Below are 15,233 nucleotides of genomic sequence, written 5' to 3'. Positions count from 1 at the left end.
AAGTCGTTTCCACCTCCAATCAGCAATCGCCATCGCCTCAGCACTTCTTTCCTCGTCCACGGGGCCTTCCGCCTCGCCTGAGTCCACCAGCTGCCGCTGCCGCTCCTCCGACAAGTTGGTTCTTTCAGCGAGACAGGCATCAGCAATGTTTGGTCTCAGCCGTCCGACGGGTGAGAGGATTTCCTGCACATCCTGGAGCGTGGCTGCTCAGGATCCACTGCGGAAGGAGCGAAAGCGTGGCCGGCTCACCTACCGGGGGATTAGTTCAACTGTTGGAGCGCACGCGTGAGGTAGTGGGATCGATGCCCGCATTCTCCACTTGCTTTTAAAACTGCGAGTGCACCCACTCACTCAGCTGGTCTGCAGCAGACGGAATACCGTTTGCGTACGCCGCCTCCCTGAGAGTGGTCCCGAAAGATCAAAAGCTTCACGCGTGAGCGACAGGCAGGTCCTGCTGTTTCAGGGTGCAGCGTAGGAAGGAAGTCGAGCTGCGCAGTGAAGGGAAACGCCTGCGGCGTTGATGTTTTTTCCCTGCGGGGTGCAAGTCAGCACCTTGAAAGGATCACACCGGTGGTGGGTGAGTCGCCTGAGGTCAGCGGGCACGTCCTGGACGTGTTTGGAGGCAACTTGAACCAGTCGGTAAGCTGCGGCCCAAACCCTAACCTGACATGTACACGAAGCTGCGAGTCAGGTACTGTACCGGCAGAATCTGGCAGTTTCGGATCAGCACTCGAGACGATTTCTTCATGCCAGCACAGGCCGAAGCTGTGGAGATCAGCCAGTGGCTCAGGATCTGCCAGAGTGACAGATTTTCAGGGAGGCAACGGCGTCGCATTAGTGGAGGAGCGCGGCAAAGCATCAGCAAGGGAGAGCCACTGCTGGGCTCTCCTTCGATAGCTCAGCTGGTAGAGCGGAGGACTGTAGTGTGTCGCAAACCTGTCATCCTTAGGCCGCCGGTTCAATTCCGGCTCGAAGGAGCCCCCCACCCTGCTGCTTTTTGCAAACAGTCAGCATCCACCAGCACGCGGGCCACAGCAACACAGATGAGCTGAAAAGGCGACACGTCGGCACACGCCCTTCCCCCTCTGCAACCAGCCAGCCAGCTGTCTCCTTGCAGCGGCTGCAGCTGACGGCCAGCAGGGTGCCTCGTTTTCGACACAAACGCATGAAAGCACTTTGTGCTCACTGCAACCAAATGAAGTCTTCTATCAGTCAGGCGGGGCCCTGCGACGTCACCTCACGCTCGTGGTGGCTGCGCCAAGGCTGAAGTCGTTTCCACCTCCAATCAGCAATCGCCATCGCCTCAGCACTTCTTTCCTCGTCCACGGGGCCTTCCGCCTCGCCTGAGTCCACCAGCTGCCGCTGCCGCTCCTCCGACAAGTTGGTTCTTTCAGCGAGACAGGCATCAGCAATGTTTGGTCTCAGCCGTCCGACGGGTGAGAGGATTTCCTGCACATCCTGGAGCGTGGCTGCTCAGGATCCACTGCGGAAGGAGCGAAAGCGTGGCCGGCTCACCTACCGGGGGATTAGTTCAACTGTTGGAGCGCACGCGTGAGGTAGTGGGATCGATGCCCGCATTCTCCACTTGCTTTTAAAACTGCGAGTGCACCCACTCACTCAGCTGGTCTGCAGCAGACGGAATACCGTTTGCGTACGCCGCCTCCCTGAGAGTGGTCCCGAAAGATCAAAAGCTTCACGCGTGAGCGACAGGCAGGTCCTGCTGTTTCAGGGTGCAGCGTAGGAAGGAAGTCGAGCTGCGCAGTGAAGGGAAACGCCTGCGGCGTTGATGTTTTTTCCCTGCGGGGTGCAAGTCAGCACCTTGAAAGGATCACACCGGTGGTGGGTGAGTCGCCTGAGGTCAGCGGGCACGTCCTGGACGTGTTTGGAGGCAACTTGAACCAGTCGGTAAGCTGCGGCCCAAACCCTAACCTGACATGTACACGAAGCTGCGAGTCAGGTACTGTACCGGCAGAATCTGGCAGTTTCGGATCAGCACTCGAGACGATTTCTTCATGCCAGCACAGGCCGAAGCTGTGGAGATCAGCCAGTGGCTCAGGATCTGCCAGAGTGACAGATTTTCAGGGAGGCAACGGCGTCGCATTAGTGGAGGAGCGCGGCAAAGCATCAGCAAGGGAGAGCATCTACTGGGCTCTCCTTCGATAGCTCAGCTGGTAGAGCGGAGGACTGTAGTGTGTCGCAAACCTGTCATCCTTAGGCCGCTGGTTCAATTCCGGCTCGAAGGAGCCCCCCACCCTGCTGCCTTTTGCAAACAGTCAGCATCCACCAGCACGCGGGCCACAGCAACACAGATGAGCTGAAAAGGCGACACGTCGGCACACGCCCTTCCCCCTCTGCAACCAGCCAGCCAGCTGTCTCCTTGCTGCGGCTGCAGCTGACGGCCAGCAGGGTGCCTCGTTTTCGACACAAACGCATGAAAGCACTTTGTGCTCACTGCAACCAAATGAAGTCTTCTATCAGTCAGGCGGGGCCCTGCGACGTCACCTCACGCTCGTGGTGGCTGCGCCAAGGCTGAAGTCGTTTCCACCTCCAATCAGCAATCGCCATCGCCTCAGCACTTCTTTCCTCGTCCACGGGGCCTTCCGCCTCGCCTGAGTCCACCAGCTGCCGCTGCCGCTCCTCCGACAAGTTGGTTCTTTCAGCGAGACAGGCATCAGCAATGTTTGGTCTCAGCCGTCCGACGGGTGAGAGGATTTCCTGCACATCCTGGAGCGTGGCTGCTCAGGATCCACTGCGGAAGGAGCGAAAGCGTGGCCGGCTCACCTACCGGGGGATTAGTTCAACTGTTGGAGCGCACGCGTGAGGTAGTGGGATCGATGCCCGCATTCTCCACTTGCTTTTAAAACTGCGAGTGCACCCACTCACTCAGCTGGTCTGCAGCAGACGGAATACCGTTTGCGTACGCCGCCTCCCTGAGAGTGGTCCCGAAAGATCAAAAGCTTCACGCGTGAGCGACAGGCAGGTCCTGCTGTTTCAGGGTGCAGCGTAGGAAGGAAGTCGAGCTGCGCAGTGAAGGGAAACGCCTGCGGCGTTGATGTTTTTTCCCTGCGGGGTGCAAGTCAGCACCTTGAAAGGATCACACCGGTGGTGGGTGAGTCGCCTGAGGTCAGCGGGCACGTCCTGGACGTGTTTGGAGGCAACTTGAACCAGTCGGTAAGCTGCGGCCCAAACCCTAACCTGACATGTACACGAAGCTGCGAGTCAGGTACTGTACCGGCAGAATCTGGCAGTTTCGGATCAGCACTCGAGACGATTTCTTCATGCCAGCACAGGCCGAAGCTGTGGAGATCAGCCAGTGGCTCAGGATCTGCCAGAGTGACAGATTTTCAGGGAGGCAACGGCGTCGCATTAGTGGAGGAGCGCGGCAAAGCATCAGCAAGGGAGAGCATCTACTGGGCTCTCCTTCGATAGCTCAGCTGGTAGAGCGGAGGACTGTAGTGTGTCGCAAACCTGTCATCCTTAGGCCGCCGGTTCAATTCCGGCTCGAAGGAGCCCCCCACCCTGCTGCTTTTTGCAAACAGTCAGCATCCACCAGCACGCGGGCCACAGCAACACAGATGAGCTGAAAAGGCGACACGTCGGCACACGCCCTTCCCCCTCTGCAACCAGCCAGCCAGCTGTCTCCTTGCTGCGGCTGCAGCTGACGGCCAGCAGGGTGCCTCGTTTTCGACACAAACGCATGAAAGCACTTTGTGCTCACTGCAACCAAATGAAGTCTTCTATCAGTCAGGCGGGGCCCTGCGACGTCACCTCACGCTCGTGGTGGCTGCGCCAAGGCTGAAGTCGTTTCCACCTCCAATCAGCAATCGCCATCGCCTCAGCACTTCTTTCCTCGTCCACGGGGCCTTCCGCCTCGCCTGAGTCCACCAGCTGCCGCTGCCGCTCCTCCGACAAGTTGGTTCTTTCAGCGAGACAGGCATCAGCAATGTTTGGTCTCAGCCGTCCGACGGGTGAGAGGATTTCCTGCACATCCTGGAGCGTGGCTGCTCAGGATCCACTGCGGAAGGAGCGAAAGCGTGGCCGGCTCACCTACCGGGGGATTAGTTCAACTGTTGGAGCGCACGCGTGAGGTAGTGGGATCGATGCCCGCATTCTCCACTTGCTTTTAAAACTGCGAGTGCACCCACTCACTCAGCTGGTCTGCAGCAGACGGAATACCGTTTGCGTACGCCGCCTCCCTGAGAGTGGTCCCGAAAGATCAAAAGCTTCACGCGTGAGCGACAGGCAGGTCCTGCTGTTTCAGGGTGCAGCGTAGGAAGGAAGTCGAGCTGCGCAGTGAAGGGAAACGCCTGCGGCGTTGATGTTTTTTCCCTGCGGGGTGCAAGTCAGCACCTTGAAAGGATCACACCGGTGGTGGGTGAGTCGCCTGAGGTCAGCGGGCACGTCCTGGACGTGTTTGGAGGCAACTTGAACCAGTCGGTAAGCTGCGGCCCAAACCCTAACCTGACATGTACACGAAGCTGCGAGTCAGGTACTGTACCGGCAGAATCTGGCAGTTTCGGATCAGCACTCGAGACGATTTCTTCATGCCAGCACAGGCCGAAGCTGTGGAGATCAGCCAGTGGCTCAGGATCTGCCAGAGTGACAGATTTTCAGGGAGGCAACGGCGTCGCATTAGTGGAGGAGCGCGGCAAAGCATCAGCAAGGGAGAGCCACTGCTGGGCTCTCCTTCGATAGCTCAGCTGGTAGAGCGGAGGACTGTAGTGTGTCGCAAACCTGTCATCCTTAGGCCGCCGGTTCAATTCCGGCTCGAAGGAGCCCCCCACCCTGCTGCTTTTTGCAAACAGTCAGCATCCACCAGCACGCGGGCCACAGCAACACAGATGAGCTGAAAAGGCGACACGTCGGCACACGCCCTTCCCCCTCTGCAACCAGCCAGCCAGCTGTCTCCTTGCAGCGGCTGCAGCTGACGGCCAGCAGGGTGCCTCGTTTTCGACACAAACGCATGAAAGCACTTTGTGCTCACTGCAACCAAATGAAGTCTTCTATCAGTCAGGCGGGGCCCTGTGACGTCACCTCACGCTCGTGGTGGCTGCGCCAAGGCTGAAGTCGTTTCCACCTCCAATCAGCAATCGCCATCGCCTCAGCACTTCTTTCCTCGTCCACGGGGCCTTCCGCCTCGCCTGAGTCCACCAGCTGCCGCTGCCGCTCCTCCGACAAGTTGGTTCTTTCAGCGAGACAGGCATCAGCAATGTTTGGTCTCAGCCGTCCGACGGGTGAGAGGATTTCCTGCACATCCTGGAGCGTGGCTGCTCAGGATCCACTGCGGAAGGAGCGAAAGCGTGGCCGGCTCACCTACCGGGGGATTAGTTCAACTGTTGGAGCGCACGCGTGAGGTAGTGGGATCGATGCCCGCATTCTCCACTTGCTTTTAAAACTGCGAGTGCACCCACTCACTCAGCTGGTCTGCAGCAGACGGAATACCGTTTGCGTACGCCGCCTCCCTGAGAGTGGTCCCGAAAGATCAAAAGCTTCACGCGTGAGCGACAGGCAGGTCCTGCTGTTTCAGGGTGCAGCGTAGGAAGGAAGTCGAGCTGCGCAGTGAAGGGAAACGCCTGCGGCGTTGATGTTTTTTCCCTGCGGGGTGCAAGTCAGCACCTTGAAAGGATCACACCGGTGGTGGGTGAGTCGCCTGAGGTCAGCGGGCACGTCCTGGACGTGTTTGGAGGCAACTTGAACCAGTCGGTAAGCTGCGGCCCAAACCCTAACCTGACATGTACACGAAGCTGCGAGTCAGGTACTGTACCGGCAGAATCTGGCAGTTTCGGATCAGCACTCGAGACGATTTCTTCATGCCAGCACAGGCCGAAGCTGTGGAGATCAGCCAGTGGCTCAGGATCTGCCAGAGTGACAGATTTTCAGGGAGGCAACGGCGTCGCATTAGTGGAGGAGCGCGGCAAAGCATCAGCAAGGGAGAGCATCTACTGGGCTCTCCTTCGATAGCTCAGCTGGTAGAGCGGAGGACTGTAGTGTGTCGCAAACCTGTCATCCTTAGGCCGCCGGTTCAATTCCGGCTCGAAGGAGCCCCCCACCCTGCTGCTTTTTGCAAACAGTCAGCATCCACCAGCACGCGGGCCACAGCAACACAGATGAGCTGAAAAGGCGACACGTCGGCACACGCCCTTCCCCCTCTGCAACCAGCCAGCCAGCTGTCTCCTTGCTGCGGCTGCAGCTGACGGCCAGCAGGGTGCCTCGTTTTCGACACAAACGCATGAAAGCACTTTGTGCTCACTGCAACCAAATGAAGTCTTCTATCAGTCAGGCGGGGCCCTGCGACGTCACCTCACGCTCGTGGTGGCTGCGCCAAGGCTGAAGTCGTTTCCACCTCCAATCAGCAATCGCCATCGCCTCAGCACTTCTTTCCTCGTCCACGGGGCCTTCCGCCTCGCCTGAGTCCACCAGCTGCCGCTGCCGCTCCTCCGACAAGTTGGTTCTTTCAGCGAGACAGGCATCAGCAATGTTTGGTCTCAGCCGTCCGACGGGTGAGAGGATTTCCTGCACATCCTGGAGCGTGGCTGCTCAGGATCCACTGCGGAAGGAGCGAAAGCGTGGCCGGCTCACCTACCGGGGGATTAGTTCAACTGTTGGAGCGCACGCGTGAGGTAGTGGGATCGATGCCCGCATTCTCCACTTGCTTTTAAAACTGCGAGTGCACCCACTCACTCAGCTGGTCTGCAGCAGACGGAATACCGTTTGCGTACGCCGCCTCCCTGAGAGTGGTCCCGAAAGATCAAAAGCTTCACGCGTGAGCGACAGGCAGGTCCTGCTGTTTCAGGGTGCAGCGTAGGAAGGAAGTCGAGCTGCGCAGTGAAGGGAAACGCCTGCGGCGTTGATGTTTTTTCCCTGCGGGGTGCAAGTCAGCACCTTGAAAGGATCACACCGGTGGTGGGTGAGTCGCCTGAGGTCAGCGGGCACGTCCTGGACGTGTTTGGAGGCAACTTGAACCAGTCGGTAAGCTGCGGCCCAAACCCTAACCTGACATGTACACGAAGCTGCGAGTCAGGTACTGTACCGGCAGAATCTGGCAGTTTCGGATCAGCACTCGAGACGATTTCTTCATGCCAGCACAGGCCGAAGCTGTGGAGATCAGCCAGTGGCTCAGGATCTGCCAGAGTGACAGATTTTCAGGGAGGCAACGGCGTCGCATTAGTGGAGGAGCGCGGCAAAGCATCAGCAAGGGAGAGCATCTACTGGGCTCTCCTTCGATAGCTCAGCTGGTAGAGCGGAGGACTGTAGTGTGTCGCAAACCTGTCATCCTTAGGCCGCTGGTTCAATTCCGGCTCGAAGGAGCCCCCCACCCTGCTGCCTTTTGCAAACAGTCAGCATCCACCAGCACGCGGGCCACAGCAACACAGATGAGCTGAAAAGGCGACACGTCGGCACACGCCCTTCCCCCTCTGCAACCAGCCAGCCAGCTGTCTCCTTGCTGCGGCTGCAGCTGACGGCCAGCAGGGTGCCTCGTTTTCGACACAAACGCATGAAAGCACTTTGTGCTCACTGCAACCAAATGAAGTCTTCTATCAGTCAGGCGGGGCCCTGCGACGTCACCTCACGCTCGTGGTGGCTGCGCCAAGGCTGAAGTCGTTTCCACCTCCAATCAGCAATCGCCATCGCCTCAGCACTTCTTTCCTCGTCCACGGGGCCTTCCGCCTCGCCTGAGTCCACCAGCTGCCGCTGCCGCTCCTCCGACAAGTTGGTTCTTTCAGCGAGACAGGCATCAGCAATGTTTGGTCTCAGCCGTCCGACGGGTGAGAGGATTTCCTGCACATCCTGGAGCGTGGCTGCTCAGGATCCACTGCGGAAGGAGCGAAAGCGTGGCCGGCTCACCTACCGGGGGATTAGTTCAACTGTTGGAGCGCACGCGTGAGGTAGTGGGATCGATGCCCGCATTCTCCACTTGCTTTTAAAACTGCGAGTGCACCCACTCACTCAGCTGGTCTGCAGCAGACGGAATACCGTTTGCGTACGCCGCCTCCCTGAGAGTGGTCCCGAAAGATCAAAAGCTTCACGCGTGAGCGACAGGCAGGTCCTGCTGTTTCAGGGTGCAGCGTAGGAAGGAAGTCGAGCTGCGCAGTGAAGGGAAACGCCTGCGGCGTTGATGTTTTTTCCCTGCGGGGTGCAAGTCAGCACCTTGAAAGGATCACACCGGTGGTGGGTGAGTCGCCTGAGGTCAGCGGGCACGTCCTGGACGTGTTTGGAGGCAACTTGAACCAGTCGGTAAGCTGCGGCCCAAACCCTAACCTGACATGTACACGAAGCTGCGAGTCAGGTACTGTACCGGCAGAATCTGGCAGTTTCGGATCAGCACTCGAGACGATTTCTTCATGCCAGCACAGGCCGAAGCTGTGGAGATCAGCCAGTGGCTCAGGATCTGCCAGAGTGACAGATTTTCAGGGAGGCAACGGCGTCGCATTAGTGGAGGAGCGCGGCAAAGCATCAGCAAGGGAGAGCATCTACTGGGCTCTCCTTCGATAGCTCAGCTGGTAGAGCGGAGGACTGTAGTGTGTCGCAAACCTGTCATCCTTAGGCCGCCGGTTCAATTCCGGCTCGAAGGAGCCCCCCACCCTGCTGCTTTTTGCAAACAGTCAGCATCCACCAGCACGCGGGCCACAGCAACACAGATGAGCTGAAAAGGCGACACGTCGGCACACGCCCTTCCCCCTCTGCAACCAGCCAGCCAGCTGTCTCCTTGCTGCGGCTGCAGCTGACGGCCAGCAGGGTGCCTCGTTTTCGACACAAACGCATGAAAGCACTTTGTGCTCACTGCAACCAAATGAAGTCTTCTATCAGTCAGGCGGGGGCCTGCGACGTCACCTCACGCTCGTGGTGGCTGCGCCAAGGCTGAAGTCGTTTCCACCTCCAATCAGCAATCGCCATCGCCTCAGCACTTCTTTCCTCGTCCACGGGGCCTTCCGCCTCGCCTGAGTCCACCAGCTGCCGCTGCCGCTCCTCCGACAAGTTGGTTCTTTCAGCGAGACAGGCATCAGCAATGTTTGGTCTCAGCCGTCCGACGGGTGAGAGGATTTCCTGCACATCCTGGAGCGTGGCTGCTCAGGATCCACTGCGGAAGGAGCGAAAGCGTGGCCGGCTCACCTACCGGGGGATTAGTTCAACTGTTGGAGCGCACGCGTGAGGTAGTGGGATCGATGCCCGCATTCTCCACTTGCTTTTAAAACTGCGAGTGCACCCACTCACTCAGCTGGTCTGCAGCAGACGGAATACCGTTTGCGTACGCCGCCTCCCTGAGAGTGGTCCCGAAAGATCAAAAGCTTCACGCGTGAGCGACAGGCAGGTCCTGCTGTTTCAGGGTGCAGCGTAGGAAGGAAGTCGAGCTGCGCAGTGAAGGGAAACGCCTGCGGCGTTGATGTTTTTTCCCTGCGGGGTGCAAGTCAGCACCTTGAAAGGATCACACCGGTGGTGGGTGAGTCGCCTGAGGTCAGCGGGCACGTCCTGGACGTGTTTGGAGGCAACTTGAACCAGTCGGTAAGCTGCGGCCCAAACCCTAACCTGACATGTACACGAAGCTGCGAGTCAGGTACTGTACCGGCAGAATCTGGCAGTTTCGGATCAGCACTCGAGACGATTTCTTCATGCCAGCACAGGCCGAAGCTGTGGAGATCAGCCAGTGGCTCAGGATCTGCCAGAGTGACAGATTTTCAGGGAGGCAACGGCGTCGCATTAGTGGAGGAGCGCGGCAAAGCATCAGCAAGGGAGAGCCACTGCTGGGCTCTCCTTCGATAGCTCAGCTGGTAGAGCGGAGGACTGTAGTGTGTCGCAAACCTGTCATCCTTAGGCCGCCGGTTCAATTCCGGCTCGAAGGAGCCCCCCACCCTGCTGCTTTTTGCAAACAGTCAGCATCCACCAGCACGCGGGCCACAGCAACACAGATGAGCTGAAAAGGCGACACGTCGGCACACGCCCTTCCCCCTCTGCAACCAGCCAGCCAGCTGTCTCCTTGCAGCGGCTGCAGCTGACGGCCAGCAGGGTGCCTCGTTTTCGACACAAACGCATGAAAGCACTTTGTGCTCACTGCAACCAAATGAAGTCTTCTATCAGTCAGGCGGGGCCCTGCGACGTCACCTCACGCTCGTGGTGGCTGCGCCAAGGCTGAAGTCGTTTCCACCTCCAATCAGCAATCGCCATCGCCTCAGCACTTCTTTCCTCGTCCACGGGGCCTTCCGCCTCGCCTGAGTCCACCAGCTGCCGCTGCCGCTCCTCCGACAAGTTGGTTCTTTCAGCGAGACAGGCATCAGCAATGTTTGGTCTCAGCCGTCCGACGGGTGAGAGGATTTCCTGCACATCCTGGAGCGTGGCTGCTCAGGATCCACTGCGGAAGGAGCGAAAGCGTGGCCGGCTCACCTACCGGGGGATTAGTTCAACTGTTGGAGCGCACGCGTGAGGTAGTGGGATCGATGCCCGCATTCTCCACTTGCTTTTAAAACTGCGAGTGCACCCACTCACTCAGCTGGTCTGCAGCAGACGGAATACCGTTTGCGTACGCCGCCTCCCTGAGAGTGGTCCCGAAAGATCAAAAGCTTCACGCGTGAGCGACAGGCAGGTCCTGCTGTTTCAGGGTGCAGCGTAGGAAGGAAGTCGAGCTGCGCAGTGAAGGGAAACGCCTGCGGCGTTGATGTTTTTTCCCTGCGGGGTGCAAGTCAGCACCTTGAAAGGATCACACCGGTGGTGGGTGAGTCGCCTGAGGTCAGCGGGCACGTCCTGGACGTGTTTGGAGGCAACTTGAACCAGTCGGTAAGCTGCGGCCCAAACCCTAACCTGACATGTACACGAAGCTGCGAGTCAGGTACTGTACCGGCAGAATCTGGCAGTTTCGGATCAGCACTCGAGACGATTTCTTCATGCCAGCACAGGCCGAAGCTGTGGAGATCAGCCAGTGGCTCAGGATCTGCCAGAGTGACAGATTTTCAGGGAGGCAACGGCGTCGCATTAGTGGAGGAGCGCGGCAAAGCATCAGCAAGGGAGAGCATCTACTGGGCTCTCCTTCGATAGCTCAGCTGGTAGAGCGGAGGACTGTAGTGTGTCGCAAACCTGTCATCCTTAGGCCGCCGGTTCAATTCCGGCTCGAAGGAGCCCCCCACCCTGCTGCTTTTTGCAAACAGTCAGCATCCACCAGCACGCGGGCCACAGCAACACAGATGAGCTGAAAAGGCGACACGTCGGCACACGCCCTTCCCCCTCTGCAACCAGCCAGCCAGCTGTCTCCTTGCTGCGGCTGCAGCTGACGGCCAGCAGGGTGCCTCGTTTTCGACACAAACGCATGAAAGCACTTTGTGCTCACTGCAACCAAATGAAGTCTTCTATCAGTCAGGCGGGGGCCTGCGACGTCACCTCACGCTCGTGGTGGCTGCGCCAAGGCTGAAGTCGTTTCCACCTCCAATCAGCAATCGCCATCGCCTCAGCACTTCTTTCCTCGTCCACGGGGCCTTCCGCCTCGCCTGAGTCCACCAGCTGCCGCTGCCGCTCCTCCGACAAGTTGGTTCTTTCAGCGAGACAGGCATCAGCAATGTTTGGTCTCAGCCGTCCGACGGGTGAGAGGATTTCCTGCACATCCTGGAGCGTGGCTGCTCAGGATCCACTGCGGAAGGAGCGAAAGCGTGGCCGGCTCACCTACCGGGGGATTAGTTCAACTGTTGGAGCGCACGCGTGAGGTAGTGGGATCGATGCCCGCATTCTCCACTTGCTTTTAAAACTGCGAGTGCACCCACTCACTCAGCTGGTCTGCAGCAGACGGAATACCGTTTGCGTACGCCGCCTCCCTGAGAGTGGTCCCGAAAGATCAAAAGCTTCACGCGTGAGCGACAGGCAGGTCCTGCTGTTTCAGGGTGCAGCGTAGGAAGGAAGTCGAGCTGCGCAGTGAAGGGAAACGCCTGCGGCGTTGATGTTTTTTCCCTGCGGGGTGCAAGTCAGCACCTTGAAAGGATCACACCGGTGGTGGGTGAGTCGCCTGAGGTCAGCGGGCACGTCCTGGACGTGTTTGGAGGCAACTTGAACCAGTCGGTAAGCTGCGGCCCAAACCCTAACCTGACATGTACACGAAGCTGCGAGTCAGGTACTGTACCGGCAGAATCTGGCAGTTTCGGATCAGCACTCGAGACGATTTCTTCATGCCAGCACAGGCCGAAGCTGTGGAGATCAGCCAGTGGCTCAGGATCTGCCAGAGTGACAGATTTTCAGGGAGGCAACGGCGTCGCATTAGTGGAGGAGCGCGGCAAAGCATCAGCAAGGGAGAGCCACTGCTGGGCTCTCCTTCGATAGCTCAGCTGGTAGAGCGGAGGACTGTAGTGTGTCGCAAACCTGTCATCCTTAGGCCGCCGGTTCAATTCCGGCTCGAAGGAGCCCCCCACCCTGCTGCTTTTTGCAAACAGTCAGCATCCACCAGCACGCGGGCCACAGCAACACAGATGAGCTGAAAAGGCGACACGTCGGCACACGCCCTTCCCCCTCTGCAACCAGCCAGCCAGCTGTCTCCTTGCAGCGGCTGCAGCTGACGGCCAGCAGGGTGCCTCGTTTTCGACACAAACGCATGAAAGCACTTTGTGCTCACTGCAACCAAATGAAGTCTTCTATCAGTCAGGCGGGGCCCTGTGACGTCACCTCACGCTCGTGGTGGCTGCGCCAAGGCTGAAGTCGTTTCCACCTCCAATCAGCAATCGCCATCGCCTCAGCACTTCTTTCCTCGTCCACGGGGCCTTCCGCCTCGCCTGAGTCCACCAGCTGCCGCTGCCGCTCCTCCGACAAGTTGGTTCTTTCAGCGAGACAGGCATCAGCAATGTTTGGTCTCAGCCGTCCGACGGGTGAGAGGATTTCCTGCACATCCTGGAGCGTGGCTGCTCAGGATCCACTGCGGAAGGAGCGAAAGCGTGGCCGGCTCACCTACCGGGGGATTAGTTCAACTGTTGGAGCGCACGCGTGAGGTAGTGGGATCGATGCCCGCATTCTCCACTTGCTTTTAAAACTGCGAGTGCACCCACTCACTCAGCTGGTCTGCAGCAGACGGAATACCGTTTGCGTACGCCGCCTCCCTGAGAGTGGTCCCGAAAGATCAAAAGCTTCACGCGTGAGCGACAGGCAGGTCCTGCTGTTTCAGGGTGCAGCGTAGGAAGGAAGTCGAGCTGCGCAGTGAAGGGAAACGCCTGCGGCGTTGATGTTTTTTCCCTGCGGGGTGCAAGTCAGCACCTTGAAAGGATCACACCGGTGGTGGGTGAGTCGCCTGAGGTCAGCGGGCACGTCCTGGACGTGTTTGGAGGCAACTTGAACCAGTCGGTAAGCTGCGGCCCAAACCCTAACCTGACATGTACACGAAGCTGCGAGTCAGGTACTGTACCGGCAGAATCTGGCAGTTTCGGATCAGCACTCGAGACGATTTCTTCATGCCAGCACAGGCCGAAGCTGTGGAGATCAGCCAGTGGCTCAGGATCTGCCAGAGTGACAGATTTTCAGGGAGGCAACGGCGTCGCATTAGTGGAGGAGCGCGGCAAAGCATCAGCAAGGGAGAGCATCTACTGGGCTCTCCTTCGATAGCTCAGCTGGTAGAGCGGAGGACTGTAGTGTGTCGCAAACCTGTCATCCTTAGGCCGCCGGTTCAATTCCGGCTCGAAGGAGCCCCCCACCCTGCTGCTTTTTGCAAACAGTCAGCATCCACCAGCACGCGGGCCACAGCAACACAGATGAGCTGAAAAGGCGACACGTCGGCACACGCCCTTCCCCCTCTGCAACCAGCCAGCCAGCTGTCTCCTTGCTGCGGCTGCAGCTGACGGCCAGCAGGGTGCCTCGTTTTCGACACAAACGCATGAAAGCACTTTGTGCTCACTGCAACCAAATGAAGTCTTCTATCAGTCAGGCGGGGCCCTGCGACGTCACCTCACGCTCGTGGTGGCTGCGCCAAGGCTGAAGTCGTTTCCACCTCCAATCAGCAATCGCCATCGCCTCAGCACTTCTTTCCTCGTCCACGGGGCCTTCCGCCTCGCCTGAGTCCACCAGCTGCCGCTGCCGCTCCTCCGACAAGTTGGTTCTTTCAGCGAGACAGGCATCAGCAATGTTTGGTCTCAGCCGTCCGACGGGTGAGAGGATTTCCTGCACATCCTGGAGCGTGGCTGCTCAGGATCCACTGCGGAAGGAGCGAAAGCGTGGCCGGCTCACCTACCGGGGGATTAGTTCAACTGTTGGAGCGCACGCGTGAGGTAGTGGGATCGATGCCCGCATTCTCCACTTGCTTTTAAAACTGCGAGTGCACCCACTCACTCAGCTGGTCTGCAGCAGACGGAATACCGTTTGCGTACGCCGCCTCCCTGAGAGTGGTCCCGAAAGATCAAAAGCTTCACGCGTGAGCGACAGGCAGGTCCTGCTGTTTCAGGGTGCAGCGTAGGAAGGAAGTCGAGCTGCGCAGTGAAGGGAAACGCCTGCGGCGTTGATGTTTTTTCCCTGCGGGGTGCAAGTCAGCACCTTGAAAGGATCACACCGGTGGTGGGTGAGTCGCCTGAGGTCAGCGGGCACGTCCTGGACGTGTTTGGAGGCAACTTGAACCAGTCGGTAAGCTGCGGCCCAAACCCTAACCTGACATGTACACGAAGCTGCGAGTCAGGTACTGTACCGGCAGAATCTGGCAGTTTCGGATCAGCACTCGAGACGATTTCTTCATGCCAGCACAGGCCGAAGCTGTGGAGATCAGCCAGTGGCTCAGGATCTGCCAGAGTGACAGATTTTCAGGGAGGCAACGGCGTCGCATTAGTGGAGGAGCGCGGCAAAGCATCAGCAAGGGAGAGCCACTGCTGGGCTCTCCTTCGATAGCTCAGCTGGTAGAGCGGAGGACTGTAGTGTGTCGCAAACCTGTCATCCTTAGGTCGCCGGTTCAATTCCGGCTCGAAGGAGCCCCCCACCCTGCTGCTTTTTGCAAACAGTCAGCATCCACCAGCACGCGGGCCACAGCAACACAGATGAGCTGAAAAGGCGACACGTCGGCACACGCCCTTCCCCCTCTGCAACCAGCCAGCCAGCTGTCTCCTTGCTGCGGCTGCAGCTGACGGCCAGCAGGGTGCCTCGTTTTCGACACAAACGCATGAAAGCACTTTGTGCTCACTGCAACCAAATGAAGTCTTCTATCAGTCAGGCGGGGCCCTGCGACGTCACCTCACGCTCGTGGTGGCTGCGCCAAGGCTGAAGTCGTTTCCACCTCCAATCAGCAATCGCCATCGCCTCAG

The 15,233-nt window shown here is 58.7% G+C and overlaps 12 non-coding genes across 12 annotated transcripts; all 12 read left to right on the top strand.

Annotated features, from left to right (window-relative positions):
- The first annotated feature begins 887 nt into the window (after positions 1 to 887).
- trnay-gua (transfer RNA tyrosine (anticodon GUA)) lies at positions 888 to 977 on the top strand. Its single transcript is given in 2 exon segments — positions 888 to 924; positions 942 to 977. It is a non-coding gene; the product is annotated as a tRNA-Tyr (tRNA).
- Positions 978 to 2,153: 1,176 nt separating this feature from the next.
- trnay-gua (transfer RNA tyrosine (anticodon GUA)) lies at positions 2,154 to 2,243 on the top strand. The gene is given in 2 exon segments: positions 2,154 to 2,190; positions 2,208 to 2,243. It is a non-coding gene; the product is annotated as a tRNA-Tyr (tRNA).
- Positions 2,244 to 3,419: 1,176 nt separating this feature from the next.
- trnay-gua (transfer RNA tyrosine (anticodon GUA)) lies at positions 3,420 to 3,509 on the top strand. Its single transcript is given in 2 exon segments — positions 3,420 to 3,456; positions 3,474 to 3,509. It is a non-coding gene; the product is annotated as a tRNA-Tyr (tRNA).
- A 1,176-nt stretch (positions 3,510 to 4,685) lies between these two features.
- On the top strand, positions 4,686 to 4,775 carry trnay-gua (transfer RNA tyrosine (anticodon GUA)). Its single transcript is given in 2 exon segments — positions 4,686 to 4,722; positions 4,740 to 4,775. It is a non-coding gene; the product is annotated as a tRNA-Tyr (tRNA).
- A 1,176-nt stretch (positions 4,776 to 5,951) lies between these two features.
- Positions 5,952 to 6,041, top strand: trnay-gua (transfer RNA tyrosine (anticodon GUA)). The gene is given in 2 exon segments: positions 5,952 to 5,988; positions 6,006 to 6,041. It is a non-coding gene; the product is annotated as a tRNA-Tyr (tRNA).
- A 1,176-nt stretch (positions 6,042 to 7,217) lies between these two features.
- trnay-gua (transfer RNA tyrosine (anticodon GUA)) lies at positions 7,218 to 7,307 on the top strand. The gene is given in 2 exon segments: positions 7,218 to 7,254; positions 7,272 to 7,307. It is a non-coding gene; the product is annotated as a tRNA-Tyr (tRNA).
- Positions 7,308 to 8,483: 1,176 nt separating this feature from the next.
- trnay-gua (transfer RNA tyrosine (anticodon GUA)) lies at positions 8,484 to 8,573 on the top strand. The gene is given in 2 exon segments: positions 8,484 to 8,520; positions 8,538 to 8,573. It is a non-coding gene; the product is annotated as a tRNA-Tyr (tRNA).
- A 1,176-nt stretch (positions 8,574 to 9,749) lies between these two features.
- trnay-gua (transfer RNA tyrosine (anticodon GUA)) lies at positions 9,750 to 9,839 on the top strand. The gene is given in 2 exon segments: positions 9,750 to 9,786; positions 9,804 to 9,839. It is a non-coding gene; the product is annotated as a tRNA-Tyr (tRNA).
- Positions 9,840 to 11,015: 1,176 nt separating this feature from the next.
- trnay-gua (transfer RNA tyrosine (anticodon GUA)) lies at positions 11,016 to 11,105 on the top strand. The gene is given in 2 exon segments: positions 11,016 to 11,052; positions 11,070 to 11,105. It is a non-coding gene; the product is annotated as a tRNA-Tyr (tRNA).
- A 1,176-nt stretch (positions 11,106 to 12,281) lies between these two features.
- Positions 12,282 to 12,371, top strand: trnay-gua (transfer RNA tyrosine (anticodon GUA)). The gene is given in 2 exon segments: positions 12,282 to 12,318; positions 12,336 to 12,371. It is a non-coding gene; the product is annotated as a tRNA-Tyr (tRNA).
- Positions 12,372 to 13,547: 1,176 nt separating this feature from the next.
- trnay-gua (transfer RNA tyrosine (anticodon GUA)) lies at positions 13,548 to 13,637 on the top strand. The gene is given in 2 exon segments: positions 13,548 to 13,584; positions 13,602 to 13,637. It is a non-coding gene; the product is annotated as a tRNA-Tyr (tRNA).
- A 1,176-nt stretch (positions 13,638 to 14,813) lies between these two features.
- Positions 14,814 to 14,903, top strand: trnay-gua (transfer RNA tyrosine (anticodon GUA)). Its single transcript is given in 2 exon segments — positions 14,814 to 14,850; positions 14,868 to 14,903. It is a non-coding gene; the product is annotated as a tRNA-Tyr (tRNA).
- Positions 14,904 to 15,233: the final 330 nt, after the last annotated feature.

The sequence above is a fragment of the Chiloscyllium punctatum genome, chromosome 5 (assembly GCF_047496795.1).
Source record: "Chiloscyllium punctatum isolate Juve2018m chromosome 5, sChiPun1.3, whole genome shotgun sequence".
Taxonomy (NCBI): Eukaryota; Metazoa; Chordata; class Chondrichthyes; order Orectolobiformes; family Hemiscylliidae; genus Chiloscyllium; species Chiloscyllium punctatum.
Note: the sequence above shows the minus strand (reverse complement) of the source record. Positions and strands in the feature narration are given on the sequence as shown.